At 28.4% G+C, this 20782-nt stretch overlaps 1 protein-coding gene across 3 annotated transcripts in view; it reads left to right on the forward strand.

Moving 5' to 3' along the window:
• The first annotated feature begins 17970 nt into the window (after positions 1–17970).
• The window catches only part of LOC138934203 (putative fatty acyl-CoA reductase CG5065), a 21049-nt gene continuing 18237 nt past the window's right edge, over positions 17971–20782 (forward strand). For all 3 annotated transcript variants that reach the window (XM_070297688.1, XM_070297689.1, XM_070297690.1), the window contains exon 1: positions 17971–18060. The gene's annotated coding sequence lies outside the window, so the exon portion shown is untranslated. The remainder of the gene's footprint in view (positions 18061–20782) is intronic.

Below are 20782 nucleotides of genomic sequence, written 5' to 3' on the forward strand. Positions count from 1 at the left end.
AATCTGATCTGAAATAAAAATTTGTAAAAGATTTTCAGAAATCATTATTAATATATTAATAAAAATGTATGACTTATAATGCGACCCGGGCACGCCAAGTTTTTGTATGTCATGTTTAATTTTAACCTTTTTCCTTCCGGGCCTCTGGTAAAGCTTATGATTAATTTCAAAACGAATCGATCAATTTGGCACGGTGGATTTTTAAATTTGAAATTAATGATCGATGTGATTAACATTATTGTAATAAAAGGATTAGGTAGTTTTATGATTTACTATTTGTAACAAAATCTGCATAATAGTGCTATTTTATATATAATACAAAATATTTATTTGGAACATAAAAGTGTAATTTTTTAATAAAAATAAAATGCATTTTAATTTTCTCGAGAGAATCTATAATATTTCTATAAATGCAAGATTGATCTTACGACAAATATTATTTTAAATTACAAATCCTCACAAATTGAATTACTTCTAAGTAAGTACTTAGCTAGTTAATTGATTTCATATTTAGTTCTTATTTTTTTATTTTTTAATAGTTTTTTTATTTTTTATTACTCCCGACTGCTGCCAACCGCAGGTTAGGACGGAGTATGCGTTTCACCGAGCTCAGATCGGTTGAGGTTTTGATTGAGGGCAATTACAGTATAGTTTGATATCATCTTCTGCATATAAGTTTCTTATTAATTAAGGAAGGTTTAAAGCATACAATTATTGTTATTTAGTCTATTAATAAAAAGTGAAAAAACAATATGGTCTCGTCTACGCGTCCTCTCATTGGCTGTCGACTGTATTTAAGAAGCAAAATAATTCACCAATAAGATTTGTTCTGAGCATCTGCATAGGGAACTTTAGTAACTTACTGAGAACATCTCGAAGTAATAATGGTGGGAATAAACATTATACATAACCTCAACCTGTCAAAGTGTCAATAATTAGTGTTTCACTTTTTATTTTATTACTGTTTCACTTTTTATTTTATTACTGTTTCACTTTTTTTATATTATTATTGAAAATGGATATATCTCAAGAAATGAATATTGTTATGACACAAGTAAATTTTCATTATTATTATATAATTATTAATGCATTATTAATAATAATTATTAATAATAATTTAATAAAATATATTTATATAATTATTTATATATCTGTGTAGTTACGAATATACTTATTTATATATCTGTGTAGCTACAATAATTATATATTTGTCTGCATAGCTATAATTATGGTTTTGCAGTTTATATATTTGTCTGCATAGCTATAATTATGGTTTTGCATTTTATATATTTGTCTGCGTAGCTATAATTATGGTTTTGCAGTTTATATATTTGTCTGCGTAGCTATAATTATGGATTTGCATTTTATATATTTATTTGCGTAGCTATAATTATGGTTTTGCATTTTATATATTTGTCTGCGTAGCTATAATTATGGTTTTGCAGTTTATATATTTGTCTGCATAGCTATAATTATGGCTTTGCATTTTATATATTTGTCTGCATAGCTATAATTATGGTTTTGCATTTTATATATTTGTTTGCGTAGCTATAATTATGGCTTTGCATTTTATATATTTGTCTGCGTAGCTATAATTATGGTTTTGCATTTTATATATTTGTCTGCGTAGCTATAATTATGGTTTTGCAGTTTATATATTTGTCTGCGTAGCTATAATTATGGCTTTGCAGTTTATATATTGGTTTGTGTAGTTATAATTATGGCTTTGTTATGGCTTTGCAGTTTACATATGTCTGCATAACTATAATTATTATATATTTATATGTGTAACTAAAATTATAGCTACACAGTTTGTATATATATTTGCATAACTATAATTATTATAAAATTTGTATGCATAACTATAATTATGGTTATGCAGTTTATATACGTCTGCATAGCCATAATTATGATTATGTAAAATTTTATGTATTTGAGTTTACATATTATTATTTCGGACTCTCTCTCTCTCTCCCCCTCTCCCTTCCTCTCTCTCTCTCTCTCCCTTTTTCTCTCTCTTGGAGTTGCATGATAAGTATATAATAATTTTTATGTAATATATTTTATATATGTTTTATATAGTAATAATAATCAAAACTTGTGCATATATATATAGGATGAAGAAATACGAGGACGAAAAGAAGAATGAGCAGCTTGTTGTATTACACGTATTGGCAGCATGATTGCGCTGCACTTATGTGCTTATTATTGGCAGCAATGTTGTGCCTTATCTGTGAAGATGGAGAACAGAAAGATGGACATCAATGGATAATAATATAATAAGATAAACATCAATGGATAATAAAGCAGACAAGAAGGATTTCAAGAAAAAAAATAAGATAAATCAGGAATTAAAGAAGAATTTTATGAAGAAAGAAGATAAATCAAGATTTTATTTTATTTATATGTATTTATTTATATTTATATTTATTGTTTCTTTATATATAATTTTATATAATTTATGTATTTGTAAATATATATAATACAATTATTATTTATATAAAGTTATTTAATTATATAAGATTAAAATTATATAACAGTATATTTATAAGAGAGATATTATATATATTAAGTTTTCTTCAGATAACACGAAGAAAGAAGAGGAATAATAAATAAAAAATTATAATAAAAAAAATTAGAGATTAAAAAAATTATAACACAAAAAACTTGTAACATAAATAATATACAAATTAATAATATTTTAATAAAAAAAATTATAAAAAAAATTTATAAAAAAATATCTAAAAAAAATAAGCTTCAAAAAATTTGAAATAATATTTATTTGTAAGTATTAAAATAAATAAAAGAAAAAATATAAGAAAAACGAAATTTAAGTATAAAAAAAAAGATTAAAAAATTATAAAAAAATTTATAATAAAAAAGATAAATAAAAAATTTTTTAAACAAAGAAAAAACTCCCGACTGCTACCAACATTATCAAATTAATAATATTAAAAAAAAATTATAATAAAAAAATTATTTAATAATAAAAAATTAAATTAATAAAAAAAATAATATAACAAAAAACAATAGAAAAATAATATAACAAACAGAAACATAAAAAAAAAATCCCTCCCGACTGCTGCCAACAAAAGCCCAACATTTAATTAATAAAAAAAATAGAAAAAATTAAATTAACAAAAACATTAAAAAAAAAATCCTCCCGACTGCTGCCAACAAAAGCCCAACATTTAATTAATAAATAAAAAAATAGAAAAAATTAAATTAATAAAGAAACAATAGAGAAAAAATAATATAACAAAAAAACAATAGAGAAAAAATAATATAACAAAAAAAGATAGAAAAAAATAATATAACAAAAAAATATTTTAAATAAAAAAATTTGCTTAGAAAAGTTTAAAAAATATGTATTATTATATTATTATTATTACATATTTAGTATAATATAAAGTATAAGAAATCACACAAATAAGTTTATTTGAAGTATTATTTATTTATTGTTAATTTGAATTTATTCTTATAACATGTTTATTTAATTATTAATTATTGTTTATAACATGTTTATTCTTATAAAATGTTTATTTAATTATTAATTATTGTTTATAACATGTTTATTTTAATTATTAATTATTATTATTTGAATTTATTTTAATAACATGTTTATTGAATTATTAAATAGTTCTTTGAATTATTTGTTTGAATTTATTCTTATCACATGTTTTGCGCTATATGATTTAATGATTAATTATATTTTCTTATTATACTAATTTCTAATTGCATATTTTACAAGAGCAGTCGGGAGACGCCAGGGTCAATTGTTAAAAAATCCCAACAATTTACATGCATGATGATACGATGCATTTCTATTAATGCACGTAAGAGAATATTTGGAGCTCATTGCACTGACTGAATATCGGATAATTTAATTACATTCGACACATAGGCTCTCAATAGCCAATGACACAATTAATTGACGCTCTTATATGTTACATTGAGTTGTTTTTACAATAAACTTTTATACGCTCTTAACACTGCGCTGGGATCGTATTGCCATTATATCTCAGTTTTAATAGATTTTTATATTAAGAACCTTATTTTTATATTCAATTTAATACAGAAGTTAAATTATATGCAAACTATATTACGAAGCGTTATACAGGGTGTTAGAAAAGTCTGGAAACAGTCAAATATCTCGAAAACAAAACTTTTCTGAGAAAAATGTTTCCAACCAAAGGGTTTTGAAAGTTCTATTCAATGATCATATCCGTTTGACCTTGAGTGGAGGCGTCAAGGCGAGGTAAAGGCCAACATGATTTTTTTAAATGGAACACTTTATTTTTTATGACGCAGTATTAAAGATGACAGCGAGACGTTTCCAAAACACTACTTGATGACCTATTTTTGTTGATAATTGTCTGAGTTATGAGCTTTAGAATTTACGGTGCCGCCAGCATTAGTATTATCCAGGATGTACCGCGTGGATGTTGCATGGTCGGACCTTACATCTCTATGTTTGTGTGTGTGCGTGTGTGTGTCTGTATGCGTGTGCGTGTGTGTGTCTGTGTGCGTGTAGCAAAAAAAGGTCCGATAACCACATGTGATCTCCATATGTAGTATCCCCCAAAAAACATGTCGACGGGTTTTTGGTTATCGGACCCTTCTTTATCGGAGAAAATTTATTAGATGCTTGCTACTAGATCGTATTCATCATACAAGTAACAAATTACTTGTTCGTAGTACATAAAGTCAAAGTAATTCTTTTGCAAAGTAAGAAATTACCTTCGGTAGTCGCCAACATGGTATTGACTGAAAGGGAAAGAATTACAATATTGATGATGCGAGGATATGGTGACCGCGTTAGGTCCTTCGAATAAGTAGCGACTTTGTTTAATGATACTTATGCAGATCGTGAAGCAATTTCAAAGTCTACAGTTCAAAAAACTGTCAGACGATTCGAAGAAACGGGATCTGTCAAGAACCGCCCACGGAGTGGTAGATCAAAATCAGCGACACATTTCGATAAAAGTTTGGATGTGATGCAATCATTTGTAGAAAATCCTCATTCTTCGATAAGGAAGGTAGCACAGGCGACTGAAGTTAGTACATTTTCCATTCATAAAATTATAATGAAAGAAAAATGGTATCCTTTTAAAATAAAATTTACCCAGGAGCTAGCGGAATAAGTTTTGCGATGAAATGATGCGTCGATGCGATAATGATAACACTTTTCTTGATAATATAATTTTTTTCGATGAAGGTTCTTTCGAATTAAATAGAACGGTAAATCGTCAGAATTGCCGCTATTGGAGTGACGAGAATCCTCACTGGATGCGTGATCTCCACACACAATATCCCCAAAAACTGAACGTGTGGGCGGATTTTTGCGAATGTGGTATTATCGGGCCCTTCTTTATCAAAGGAAATTTAAATGCGAACACTTACCCAACAAGCAAAATGATGCAAACTTTGCACAAAGTTTGCAGCAAACCCGAGCATGTCTTTACAGCAAAATTGTAACAAGGTGTGTCCGGATAAAGCTTAGCTTTTGCTGGCAAGGTTTGTCGCAATAGTGCGATGCACATTTTACGCAAATAATAGAGCAAACCTTGCCGTGCACGGCATGACAGCAAATTTGTGGCAAGAACAGGACAAACCTTGCTGTGCACGGGATGATAGCAAATTTGTGGCAAGAATCGAGCAAACCTTGCCGTGCATGGGATGACAGCAAATTTGTGACAAGAATGGAGCAAACTCAGAAACTCTGCGACACAAACTCTGAGGAACGATAAATCTCGCAGAGAGGAATATTTTTTGTGAAGCAATCCATCATGTTTTCTGACGCGTCGTTTAAGAATATGCGACCGTGCAGACAAGAGTCTTAGGTGGCATTTATTATAATTATGAGATGATGATAATATATGAATAATTGAAAATGAATTCATAATATAATGAATATATGAATTTTATATATATATATATATTTACATTTTAAATAAACAATAAACGGATGATTTAAACTTTTTTAGACATTTATCTGCCCGATCTAAGAGAGACAATCAGTCCAATATCTTAATTCCCTATGTTTGGAATTGTATCAGTAATTGAACTGATAGAAATAATTATATTTTTAATCTTCTGTCAGTTACTTTTTGCAAGCTTTATATACTTCTCATGACTAAAAACCAAATACGAGATGGATGCATATAGCGCATTTTTGCAAGCTTTATATACTTCTCATGACTAAAAATCAAATACGAGATGGATGCATATAACGATGAACAAACAAACTATCGGCTGAATACTATATTTTTGTAAAGTTTGTAACAAAGTAAAGTTGTAAATTTGCTGTCATGCCATGCATGGCAAGGCTTGCTCTGTTATTTGCGTGAATTTTGCATCTCAATGTGCCAGAGTATACTTTGTTCTGTTCTTTTTGTAGATATGTTATCATATTGTGTACAATAAGGTTTGCTCTGTTCTTGTCGTAAATTTGCTATTATAGCGTGTATAATAAAATTTGCTACTAATTGATGTAAAGTTTGTGTTACACCGTGAATAGCATCATGCATGTTCTTCTTTACGTAAAATTTACGAGCAAACCTTTTTCTATTATTTACAGCATAGTGAGACAAAAAATGTTGCCGCCAATTTGCTTCAAACTTTTTGATAAACCAAAACAAGACAAATGTTTGCTAGACAATTGTTGTCAAAATTAAAGCACACCTTGTCGCAAAGCTTTTGCAAAACGTGATTTTAACATTCTTGACTATCTGGGTATCTACAATTATTGCGAAATCAAATAGTTCCTGCTATTGACAATTTGTTTGACGGAAATATACAAAATATTTGGTTTCAACAAGATGGTGCACTGCCACACTATGCAGTAGTGGTGCGTCAATTTTTAATTGATACTTTCCCAAACCGATGGATAGGAAGACGTGGAAAAATAGAGTGGCCCTCTAGATCACCAGATCTTTCTCCATTGGACTACTTTTTATGGGGATATGTTAAAAACAATGTGTATACAACGAAACCTGCTAACTTGGCAGACCTTAGGGAACGCATACTGCACCAAGTAAATCTTATCTCACCAGAAATTAGACGAAACATTTTAAATGAATTTTACTTACGATTAGGTCATTGTCAAGCAACAGACGGAAGACAATTTGAACACTTAATTCAGTAGAAATCCGTCTACACACACACACACACACGCGCGCGCGCGCGCGCGCAAAGACACACAGGGATGTAAGGTCCGACCATGCAACCTCCACGCGGTACATCCTGCATAACACTAATGTTGGCGGACACCGTAAATTCTAAAGTTCATAACTCAGACAATTCTCAATAAAAATAGGTCATCAAGTAGTGTTTTGGAAACGTCTCGCTGTCTTTAATACTGTGTCATAAAAAATGGGGTGTTCCATTTAAAAAAATCATGTTGGCCTTTACCTCGCCTCGACACCTCCACTCAAGGTCAAACGGATATGATCATTGAATAGAACTTTTAAAACCCTACAACTTTGGTTGAAAACATTTTTTTCAGAAAAGTTTTGTTTTCGAGGTATTTGGCCGTTTCCAGACTTTTCTAACCTGTACATTTAATATGAATATAAAACAAGTCTGTTCTATTTAATAAACGCATACACATAAACAGTATATAACTCCTTCTAAAATATATTCTAATAAATGATATAACCAGAAGAGATCAAATATTTTTTTGCATTTATTAATTTACTAAATGCTTGTATATCGCGAAATAGTGCAACACAAAAAGAAAAGTGATAAAGTGATTAACGGTTATTAAGAGTATTGTGAAATAGTGCAAGGAAGAAAAGTGATTTCTTCTAATAGATATCATATTGAGCAAAATTAGATTATATTAGCAAAAATGAGCAAATGTTTACACTTGACTGAATCAGCACATTGTTAATTAACATATATGTGATAAATACATTGTTGGTAAATGATTATGGATTATGGAAGCATTGAAGGAAGATTTGGAGATTTTAGCTGGCCATGTTTTCGATAACGATAAACTGGCAATTATACGCGCGAAGGCGCACTCATATTTATATTTTACATATAAATGTAATTAATGCATAATTAATAGTTTTAACTTAACTTATAAATGACTAAGCAATGAATTTATGTTAATGTAGCAAAATAAGTCTTGTGGGAATTTTACCAAAAATATCATAAAACAACATTAAATACACATTTTTATTAATTGATTAAAAAATGATAAAGAATGATGAAATGAATAAAATCATATCGAAGCACTTCTATAGTGTCCACAGACATTTTGTGTATGGAATTACTCGCAACTTTTGATTTTGGAAATGTGAATGTTTATTTATATTTTATATATAAATATAATTAATACGTAATTAATATTTTTGGGTCACTTACAAATGGCTAAGCAATGAATTGCATGTGTATATTAATATAGCAAAACAAATCTTGTAGGAATTTTATCAAAAATGTTACATATACAGTTGAATTGAGAGCATCAGAGTTAATTAATGCCTGAAATAAAAATGTTAAGCATTAGTCAAAGAAGAAACATAAAGTAATAATTTTGTATATAAAATTATATAATAAAGGTTATTTATTTTCTTGGATTAAATACTTTAAAGACAAGAGTTAGTCCATTTAATCTTTTTTTACATCATGGTTGAACTTATTTTTTTAGAACAATGAGAGATGCGAACGTGGAAATTAATGGTTTATTCGGATAGAACTGCTTTTTACAATATAATATTATTGGAAAACATTACAATATCTGTCATCGACAAAAAGTAATTTTAATTTGAATCAAAATCAGGAAGAAGAATCGATTAGTGATGCTAAACTGCAGATTTTATTAGAGAATTGTATTAAAGTTTATAATAATTTGGCAGCTGTGTTAATTAAAACAGAAACCTACGATGCAGTTTTAGAAAATGTGAAACATGTTTCAAAGTGTCAACTACAAAATGTTAAAGCACTATATTTAATCTTTTTTAAAATAAATTTTATATATTCTTGATTTATATTTTATATATGAAAAATTCAAATATGTGTATATATATATATATATATATATATATATGTACAGGGTGGGGCATTTATATTGAGACACCTAAATATCTAAAAAATAAAGCAAGATAGAAAGAAATGTTTCAGACAAAAGATTTTTTTACATAAATCGATTTCTTGCTATATTCTGCATAAAAAGTTATAGAAGTATGATGGCCAAAAGTTTAATAGTTTATGAAATATTTTATACTTTACGCGACATGTATTTATAGTACGTTTTTTCATATTTTTTGGTGTAGTGCGACTCAATGAATATATTGCCAATAATTCTTTACCAAACATACACAATAATAATATTATTGTGTACGTTTGGTAAGGAATCATTGACCTAATAATACAACGCGCGTCTTCAAAGTCATTGACATAAAATTATTTAGTTGCTCATTTTGAGAAGCAAATAATGTAGCAGCAGTAGCTAGGAATCCACAAATATCTTCTCGTAGTATTTCTCGCAATACTGGAATATCTTGAAGAAATGTTTTGCAAATACTTAAACGTAATAAACTCCACCCGTATCATATCTCATTACATCAACAGCTAAGTAACACTGATTTTCAAAATCGAGTGACGTTTTGTCGTTGGGCACAGCAAAAAATAGAAATAACAATTTTTTCCTTTCTGTCTTATTTTCTGATGAATCAACTTTCATAAATTATGGAGAAGTCAATCGACATAACATGCATTACTGGACTGTGGAAAATCCAAGATGGTTACGAGAAGTTGAATATCAGCGGCCATAGAGTGTTAACGTATGGTGCGGAATTATTGGTGATACATTAATTGGACCTTACTTCTTTGATGGGATGTTGAATGGACAAAAGTAGAAATTTTTTAGATCAAGAATTACCATTACTACTTGATGAACTACCTTACGAACTAAGAATGCGTATGTGGTTTCAGCAAGATAGTTGTCCAGCGCACTTTTCACGTCAAGCTCGAGAAATATTAGACAGAGATTGTAATAATAGGCGGATAGGACGAGGAGGAACGGTTCATTGACCTGTCTGTTTACCAGATTTAACATCTTTAGATTTTTTTGTGGGGATTTCTTAACGGAATCGTATATTAAGATGTACCAACTACGCCACAAAATATGAAAAAATGTATTAAAAATGCTTGTCGCGATATTGATAGGATAACTTTGTTAAACGTTCATCAATCTCTCATTAAACGTATTCAAAAATGTATTGACGTTGATGGTCATCATTTTGAGCATTTAATAAAATAAAATTTATTTTTTTAAATTAATTGTATTATTTTCTTTACACCAATTAATGTCTCTCATTTTTTGAGCTTAAAATATTAAGGTAACATTATTGCAAAATAAATAATTTTATGAGATATTTTATAGTTTATGTAAAATTATGTCGAAGTAAAGTAATAAAATAAAGTATAAAATATCTCGTAAACTATTAAATTTTTGGCCATCATATTTCTATAACTTTTTATGCAGAATATTACAAGGAATCGATTTATGTAAAAAAATTGGAGTCTTTCCATTCAAAAAAACAAGATTGACATTGAAATCTCCGAAGCGTCTCCACCCAAGGTCAAACTAATGGCATCATCTTATGACTCCCTTAGAACCAAACAACTTTTGTCTGAAACATTTCTTTCTATCTTGCTTTATTGTTTAGATATTTAGGGGTCTCAATATAAATGTCCCATTCTGTATACATATATATACATATATTGCGTATCGTAGGAACAATATTGGGATACAAAGAGGAATATGTAAAATCTTATGCAATTTATCTCTCTCTCCCCCCTCTCTTCCTCTCCCTCCCTCACTCTCTTCCTCCCCCTCCATGTTTCTCTCTCTAGTGAATTCAAAAATTACGTCCAGAAATGAAGATATTTACTATGGAATTAATAATCTTAAAGGATAAAATTGCTAAAGATGCAAAAAAAGAAAAACATCTATATCACAAAATGTTAGGTGTAGTTGAAGATACTAGAAATCCATCAAAGAATAAAAAAGCAGATGATAAAAGTATATGATACCTATGATATGCATAATATATATATATATATATATATATATACACACATATTTGTATTTTCCATATGTAAAATATAAATCAAGATATAAAACTTATTTAAAAAAAAAGATTAAATATAGTAAATAAAAAGAAGATTAAGATTTTTGCAATACCTTCCCTAGTGTTTTAACACTTTGGAACTGACACCTCAAAATATGTTTTGCATTTTCCACAGCTGCATCGTAGGCTTTTGTTTTAATCAATGCAGCTGCCAAATTATTATAAACTTTTATCCTCTAATAAAATCTGCAATTTAGCATCACTAAACAATTCTTCTTCCTCATTTTGATTCAAATTTGAACTACTTTTTGTCGATGAGATATTTTAATGCTCTCCGATAACATTATTGAAAAGCTTCATCCGAATTAACTATCAATCTCCATGTTCACGTTTCTCATTGCTCTAAAAATATAAGTTCAATCATTATGTTAAAAAAAATTAAATAGACTAAATCTTATCCTTAAATTATTTAGTCCAAAAATATAAATAACCTTAATTATATAATTTCTAAACAATATTATTATTTTATTTCTCTTCTTCAACTAATGCTTAACATTTCTATTTTAGACTCTAACTCTGATGCTTTCAATTCAACTGTACATGTAATATTTTTGATAAAATTCCTACAAGATTTGTTTTGTTATATTAACATAAATATACAACTTATTGCTTAGCCATTTGTGATTTAAAAATATTAATTACGCATTTATTACATTTATATATAAAATATAATGTGAATAAACTTTCACATTTCCAGAAACAAAAGTTGTGAATAATTCCAAATCCACAAAATGTTTATGGACATTATAGAAGTACTTCAATATGATTTTATCATTTGATTATTCCATATAAAGTCAATTATTACAAATGTGTATTTAATGTTGTTTATACTGTTGTTTTTATGATATTTTTGGTAGAATCTTCACAAGATTTATTTTGCTACATTAAGGGTATATTGGAGATACAATCATAGACAAAAGTACCCAAAATTATAAATTCTTAAATATTTACACCTTACGTATAGTAAAAGTAGATATGAATGATACAAATGATAGTATAATTACATATTTACTTGTAGAAAGATATTTTTTTACTTTCCCAATATTATTTTAACTCTATTTGCAAATTTTCTTATTTATATGACAAAACTTTTAAAAGTGAAAATGCCCTGAATCTAACTTTATAAAATAAAAGAGTTGCACAAAATGAGATTAGTACGTTGTGTTGTTGACATATCGCGATGGAAATATTACAACTTAGCGTTAGAAAGGCAAAATTGTTACTAAAACGTATGTATGAAAAGACTTGCACAACAAAAATGTGAAAAATTAAAAAACAAAATTGTGGCTATAATAAAGACAAAAAATTGAGCATATTACAAAAAATAAAAAAAGTAAAAATTAAAATCGTAATAACTTCCCAGATAGCCAAGAATGTTAAAATCACGTTTTGCCAAAGCTTTGCGACAAGATGTGCTTTAATTTTGACCACAATTGTCCAGCAAACATTTGTCTTGTTTTGGTTTATCAAAAAGTTTGAAGCAAATTGACGGCAACATTTTTTGTCTCACAATGCTGTAAATGTGTAAATAATAGAAAATGGCTTGCTCGTAAATTTTACGCAAAGAAGAACACGTATGATGCTATTCACGGTGTAACACAAACTTTACATCAATTAGTAGCAAATTTTGTTATACACGCTATAATAACAAATGTACGACAAGAACAGAGCAAACCTTATTGTACACAATATGATAACATATTTACGAAAAGAACAGAACAAAGTATACTCTGGCACAACGAGATGCAAAATTCACGCAAATAACAGAGCAAACCTTGCCATGCATGGCATGACAGCAAATTTACAACTTTACTTTATTACAAACTTTACAAAAATATAGTATTCAGCCGATAGTTCGTTTGTTCATCGTTATGCGACGCGCTATATGCATCCATCTCGTATTTGATTTTTAGTCATGAGAAGTATATAAAGCTTGCAAAAAGCAACTGACAGAATATTAAAAATATAATTATTTCTATCAGTTCAATTACTGATACAATCCCAAACATAGGGAATTAAGATATCGGACTGATTGTCTCTCTTAGATCGGGCAGATAAATGTCTAAAAAAGTTTAAATCATCCGTTTATTGTTTATTTAAAATGTAAATATATATATATATATATATATATATATATATAAAATTCATATATTCATTATATTATGAATTCATTTTCAATTATTCATATATTATCATGATCTCATAATTATAATAAATGCCACCTAAGACTCTTGTCTGCTCGGTCGCATATTCTTAAACGACGCGTCAGAAAACATGATGGATTGCTTCACAAAAAATATTCCTCTCTGCGAGATTTATCGTTCCTCAGAGTTTGTCGCAGAGTTTCTAAATCATCCTATACAGAGAATTATCACAGCTATCATGCCGTACACGGCAAGGTTTGCCCTATTCTTGTTACAAATTTGCTGTCATTCCGTGCACAGCAAGGTTTGTCCTGTTCTTGCCACAAATTTGCTGTCATGCCGTGCACCGCAAGGTTTGCTCTATTATTTGTGTAAAATGTGCGTCACACTGTTGCGACAAGCCTTGCCAGCAAAAGCTAAGCTTTTTGTGGACACACCTTGTCACAATTTTGCTGTAAAGGCATGCTCGAGTTTGCTGCAAACTTTGCGCAAAGTTTGCATCATTTTGCTTGCTGGGTATATTATCGCTTCTTACAGTCATTACTTTAATGCCGAATTGACTTGATTTGCAAGGTTTATCATAAAAATCCTTTACATATGGAAGCTTCTTATCAATGAAAAATATATCATTATTTTTATCTTTGATTATATTCAAAACCAAAATACACATGCCATTTTTCAAAATACAGCAATTATTACCAAAACGTTTACAATTTAAATAAAATTTATCGTTAGATATCTATAGATACTGTGATTTAACATTGTAATGACATATTTGTTCATTATTGTGCAATTTATTACATACATATAATTTTTTATTATTGGAGTTAGTTTTTAATAACAATGACGATACATGTTCAATCTCTTTGTATCTCTTTATTAATTGCTGAAGTGGCTTTTCATTTTTTCTCAATTGTTTTTTGATACACGTCATAAAGTTTTCAAAACGGAAGGCACTGAAATTATCGACTGGGCCAAATATTCTAACATCAGAACATAAATGTAACAAATTATGAACATTATGTGATATGTATTCTTTACCATATAATACTTCAAAAGATACAACAAAATTGTGAAGTAAAGCTTCAGCAAAATTTAAAAAATATCCTTGGCAAAAGTTTAAACATGAAATAATTGTCATAGCTGCATGGAGTGTGAGAAAATGATTATATAAATCATTCTTTAATATATGACGTAATACTATAGGTCCTGTATATAAAAGAAAATATCTAAACTCTACTACTTTCCAATGCTTAATATCGCTAATAGGTCTTGGCTTCCTAACAAATTCTTTTGGCGTTGAACTTTTAATTAAAAGTAACAGATGTGATATTTTATTTAATGCTTTCCTGTTTAAACGTATATATAACGGTCCTTTTATCCAAAGAAGAATTATTTTTTTTACAACGCCTAAACGTACTAAGTGCATGTAATCTAATGGAGTTTTAGTTATAGGTAAAAACCCTGGAATATTATTTAAAATACTGTAACCGTTTTGAAAATCTTTGTAAGCCTGTATGGCAAACATTTCATCTGTTCTTAAAGGATATAATTTTCCACTTGGAAAACAGATTCTACCGTTTAGATATTCTCCTTTGATAATGCATTTTGTACAACTGTGAAATCCAGTATGGCCTTTTGTACACAATACGAAAGATTTTGCTGGTGCATCGCATATTAAACCAAACAAACTAATTTTTATTACATTATTATTATGAAAATAACCCTCATTTATGAAATAAATTAAATCATTTACTAAAGGTTGTAAAAAAACGTTTGAATTTTCAGGTTTCTTATGTCCAAAAAATGCACCAACAAGATACACATCATTATGCGTTATATTTGAACATAAAATAGGCCATAAAGATGCGTTTGATGATTTGGCTAAAGGAAGACCATCAATATTGAACAATAAATGAACATGTTCATTACTACTTTTTAATAACATGGTTTTAATTATATTACTTAAAGCCCAATAAAAATATTCGCCTCCACATGTTTTTAAAATTTCTGTTTGTCGTGGAGTTTTTAACAATGACCGCGTATCTCTAAAAAAATTACAGGATGTATGCTCTTGTAAAATCTTTAATAATGCGTTACATGCATTGTGGCGAATGTTATACTTTATACTCCATTCAGCTATGGCATTTCTAAATGCTTCTCCATTATTATTATTGTCATTTATGTTATCTATATTCAAAATCTGTAATATATTATCATTACGTTTTTCTATATTATTATTTACATGTTTATAATGATTATTATTATGTGAAACTGAATATGTAATAATGTTTTCTTCAAAATTTTCATTGAAACTTGAATTATCATTTATTTTAACAGAAGTATCCACATAACTTGAAAACTTTATTACCCGTATTCATAGTCCTTCCTTATTTTAAGGACGGAGGAAGCCTCCATGAAGGATTTCTTGAATCTGCAAGGCCACCTTGTTTCATAGATGGACCTCGAGTCTCCCTTTCGGAAGGAAGGAATATTTTAGGGATTTTTAGTGACCGACTGGAGGCAGCACCGTTTTATGCTGCCTGCAACTAATTTCATATAATACATATGAAAACTTTTTCGTATCTTCGAAAAATTCCACGGGATTTTCCCAATCGCGAATGTATCTTTTCGGAATCCGCCACAGAATCCGATTCTCTGGATTTTCGTCTTCAAATCCATCGTCAGAATCATTTAAAAATTCATTGTCCATTATCCCTTTTTCCTTTATACACTTTCAGTTTGAGAGCGCGACAACAAATAACCACAAAACCACAAATGTAACGAAACTAACTTTTGGAGGTTATATTTGGTTATATTCTGCGTAACATCTGCTAAAAAGGTCGCATCACTCCTCAAGGAAGCTCGTGACCTTTCTTGAGATAAGGGAGCCAATAAGATTCCTTGTTCGGTCAAGGAAAGTTTATAAAACGTGGAACGAGGAACAAGGAATCCTTATCTATTGAGCAGGATCTGCGCAACACAGTTTGATGTCAGATTAGTAGCAGAAATCGAGCAGGATCTGTCGTCATAATTTAAATGGAATAACGGACATTTAAATGTTTCATTAATTTACATTGCACGTTTTGCTTAAAAGATAATAAATGAGATATGATACACAATGTATGTAATATATCTTTGTTTTATTGAGACAAAAATTGTTAAATTTTGGTCACAAAATGACCAGTTAGACATCCTAAATTAGGTCTCATAAGACTCGAAAATGACATCAATAATTGATATATCACATTCACGGAACGTCATTTGCTGACGTTTGTATTAATAATATTAATGTAATATATATAGGAAAATTTAAATAATTTAATTTATAAAATTAAAGATTTTATTTATATACAATAGAAGTTTATTTCTAATTTTTATATTTTAAGTAAATAATAACAAAATATTTTTACTTATTCGGACAGAAATTGACCGAATAAGTGAAAATCGGACATTTATCTGTCCGATTTCCCAAAAATCAATTCAATATCTAAATTCCCCTGTACGGAAATCGTATTAGAAATTAAACTGATGGAAATAATTATATATATTATTAGTCCCATTTTGCAGGCTTTATATATACTCATGACAAGAACTTGAATACGAGTATACAAAGTGAATAGTGTGCCGCATAGCGGTAAGCAAATAAAAAAAATATACTATTCCAATAAATTATATAAATAGCTAAAAGCTGCATATTCTGCTCGATTTCTGCTGCCAATTTGTCGTCAGATTGCGCGCGCGCAGATCTTGCGCGGTTTCTGCCGTCAATCTGGCATCAAACTGCATTGCGCAGATCCTGCTTGGTTTCTGCTGCCAATCTGCTATGATAATTCTGTGCAAATCCTGCTCGGTTTCTGCTACTGATCTGCTGTCAAATTATGTCAGCAGGTTCTGTAATATTTCTGTTGACATTCTGCTATCATTATCTGATATAACAGACTTTGTATACAATCTGTAGTCTTTCTGCTGACAAAAATTTGTAGCAGATGTTTGGTAAAATCTGTTCGAACAGACTGCTGACTGGGATATATATATATATATATATATATATATATATATATGTATATATATATTATGTCTTCGATACATTATATAGGTAAACTGAACATACACGGAGAAAATTTTATATTAAATATTACTATAATGTCGTAGTAGCTGCGGACTATCAAGGAACTATAAGTTTAAATGTTATGGTCATTATTTTAAAAACAATAAAGCAACGCAATTTTTACACTGTCTCATAGTAAAAAGATTTATGTTACAAAACAAAAACTTGCTGGATAAAAATTAGTATTGCGAGAAAAGTAAAAAATATATATCGAATAAATTTTTACTGCACACCATAGTAAAAATAAACTATTCCCACTTTAGAATATGGCTTGAGCGCTAGTTTCACAAAAATTACTTTATTTATATGACAAAAAGCAGTGTTGCCATAGTAAAAGTTACGTCGAAATCATGTAAACGTTTCAAATTCAGTAACTCGTTAAGGACTCGAAAGGAAGGGGAAAACGATAAGCATTGCTTGCAAGATCTTGTCGAGCGCACGAATTTTTATCGAACAGTTACGCAGTAACAGAAGCCAGAAGCGTATACGCAGTAGGCTCAGTCATAAACGCCGCAGGCTCAGTCATAAATGCAAAATGATTTGCGCATCTCGGTGACTTTTCGGTCCAAAGCTTTCTTAATTGTTTCGCTATAAGTAGTGTCGTTATAAAAGTACTGTAAATAAAAGAAAGTGCTGTGAAGAAAGTGACAGAAAAAAAAACGTAAGTATTCGATTTACAATCATTATCATTATATTTATTTGTACTTTTCTATCTAACCTATTATTTTTCGAATGATGTATCTCATCTATTCATAATTAATATCTTTGAGTTGCTGTCAAATTAATTGATAAATTATATCGGAAAAAATATAAAACAGTTTGACAACAATATATACTTTTCTCATTTTGTATTTTTTTTATCTTTTCTATTTAAGTCTTTTTGTTTTGGACAAATTTGAAAATGATTTTGTAAGATAATAAAATTATTAAAATGATAAAATAACTTTCAGAAAAAATATAATCATGTAATTATATATATATATATATATTGGCAGATACTCATAATTACCTCTTATATTAATATCATCTTAAAACTTCAACATGTTAATGTAGTTTTTTTTCATTTGCTAATGATGTCTTAAGATTATATTTAAGAGATCTTAGATATAAGATCGTTGCCAGTCGTTTTTTTTTTTTTTTTAATTATGTCGCGTTTCTGTTATAATATAGGTATGTTAAATGAATAAATATGTCGACGTCTGAATGTGAAGATGATAATAATCAGAAAAAGGTATCTGACTTTGTATTTTTGTAATTATTAAAACAAGTATTGTTTAATTCTTTTTTGTAAAATATTTCTATTCTAATAATTGAAATAACGTTTGGTGTGGTAAATCAAATAACGTATTAAATAAAATATTATTAATTATAAATAAAATCAATAAAAAGAAAAAAAGAATCCTGGGAAAAAGTAATAAAATAAAAAATAAAAAATATATTTGTCTGAATTGTAAAAATTGAGATTTAGCATTACAACATTTTACAATGATATACGATAAAGATTATAACTTTGCACCTACGAATTTTTACTATGGCAAATGATAAAACATGTTAGGTAAGTGTTAGTTTTAAATTTTACAATGTTGTATTATAATTTATTCTATAATGTCATGATGGTCCACCGATAATATAAAAAATAGTAAAATGTAATTTAAAATTGTATCATGAATTAATATAAAATTTTCTCCGTGTATTATTTTAAAAAACAAGATTTTTATATCTTATGAATCAGATTGACACGTTCTATTAGTGGTAAACAGTATTATGTCTACAGTTTTATAGATCTGCTTCTAAATAATGATATATAATATTTTAAATTTTAAGTTAAGTCACATTAAACTAATAATAACTATAACACAAAACAATTATTTATTTTCTTTTAAAGAATACGAGTAAAAAATTTATTTAGTGAGAGTTGACCGAGAAAAGTCAAAGTATGGTGCTGGTGTCAAAAAAATTTATGCAAGGAAAAACTTTCAAATCACTCCTCTGGAAAATTAAGGTTTTGTGACTTAAGTTTACTTATATAATGTATCGAAGACATATCCCATACAGCACCGCAAGATTGCAACAACATTGCAACAACATTTTTCTGCAAGATTGCAACATTGCAGAAACATTGCGAAATGTTGCTGCAACGTTGTTATGATATTATAGCAACAGTAAAATGTCCGCCTACAGAAATATTGCAATATAATATTGCAGCAACATAGCAATATAATATATATGCAATAAAATGCTTTATGTATATTTATCGACATAATAGTCTTAACATGTAAAAAAAATAATAAGAAATTAGGAATATAAGAGTCAGCATCTAGTGTGTATATAGATCTTCTGTATTATAATAATAACGAAATTATAAAATGTGTAAACTTTTGGTTACACATTCGACTTCCTTCAGTGACAGAGAGTATCTAAGAGAAATAAGAAAAAACTCAATTTGCAATTGTGTAAATTTGCAATCTCTTTGTATCCGAAATATTCAGATATCCGAATGCAAAAAGATTGTGGTGGATTTACGCATACCATGAGTTTTTTCACATCTCAAAATTTATTTATTAAAATCTGAAGTATCTTGCATATTAGAAAATTATTATCAAATTTTGATTTTATATAAGAATGGAAACTATTAAAAGAATTCTTAGTCCAATGTCTGAATCCTCCGTGTTGAGGTCATATCATACAACTTAAACTAATAAAAATAATTATTATATCTTTAATCTTATTAGCCGCTCTTTGTAAACTTTATATAATCACCGTGACGAAAAATTAAATACGTAATAGATAGTGCAACATGCGCCGCATAGCGGTAAACAAATGAACTAGCGATTATTGAATACTTTTTTTGGAATATTTTCGTAATGTTGCTGTAACATTGCTGAAGTTATATTGTAAAATAATGTCTTTGCAATATTTCTGCAACATTAAACTGCAATATGCAATATTGCAATGTTGCAGCAATGTTGTTGCAAGCTTTAGTGTTGTATGGGATATATATATATATATATATATATATATATATATATATATATATATATATAGTAATTATTTCGATCAATTCTATTTCTAATGCAATTCCAATATAGGGAATTCAGATATTGGACTGATTGTTTAAAAATTGGGCAGATAAATGTCCGAAAAAGTTAAAATCATCCGTTTATTGTCTATTTAAGATTAAAATAGAGTTCTAATATTTATGTAAATAAAATTTTGTATTTTACGAATTAAATTATTTAAATTAAATTATTTTATTTTTTATTAATAATATTATTAAATATTTTTGTCATATAATATGAGTAATATCTGTAACTACACTTTAGAAACGTATATATGTTAAAATAAAAAATATCTATAGTACTCTGGCGTTGATACCACTGCTT

The sequence above is a fragment of the Polyergus mexicanus genome, unplaced genomic scaffold (genome assembly GCF_030449975.1).
Source record: "Polyergus mexicanus isolate NDT 795.1 unplaced genomic scaffold, iyPolMexi1.0 SCAF_6, whole genome shotgun sequence".
Lineage (NCBI taxonomy): Eukaryota > Metazoa > Arthropoda > Insecta > Hymenoptera > Formicidae > Polyergus > Polyergus mexicanus.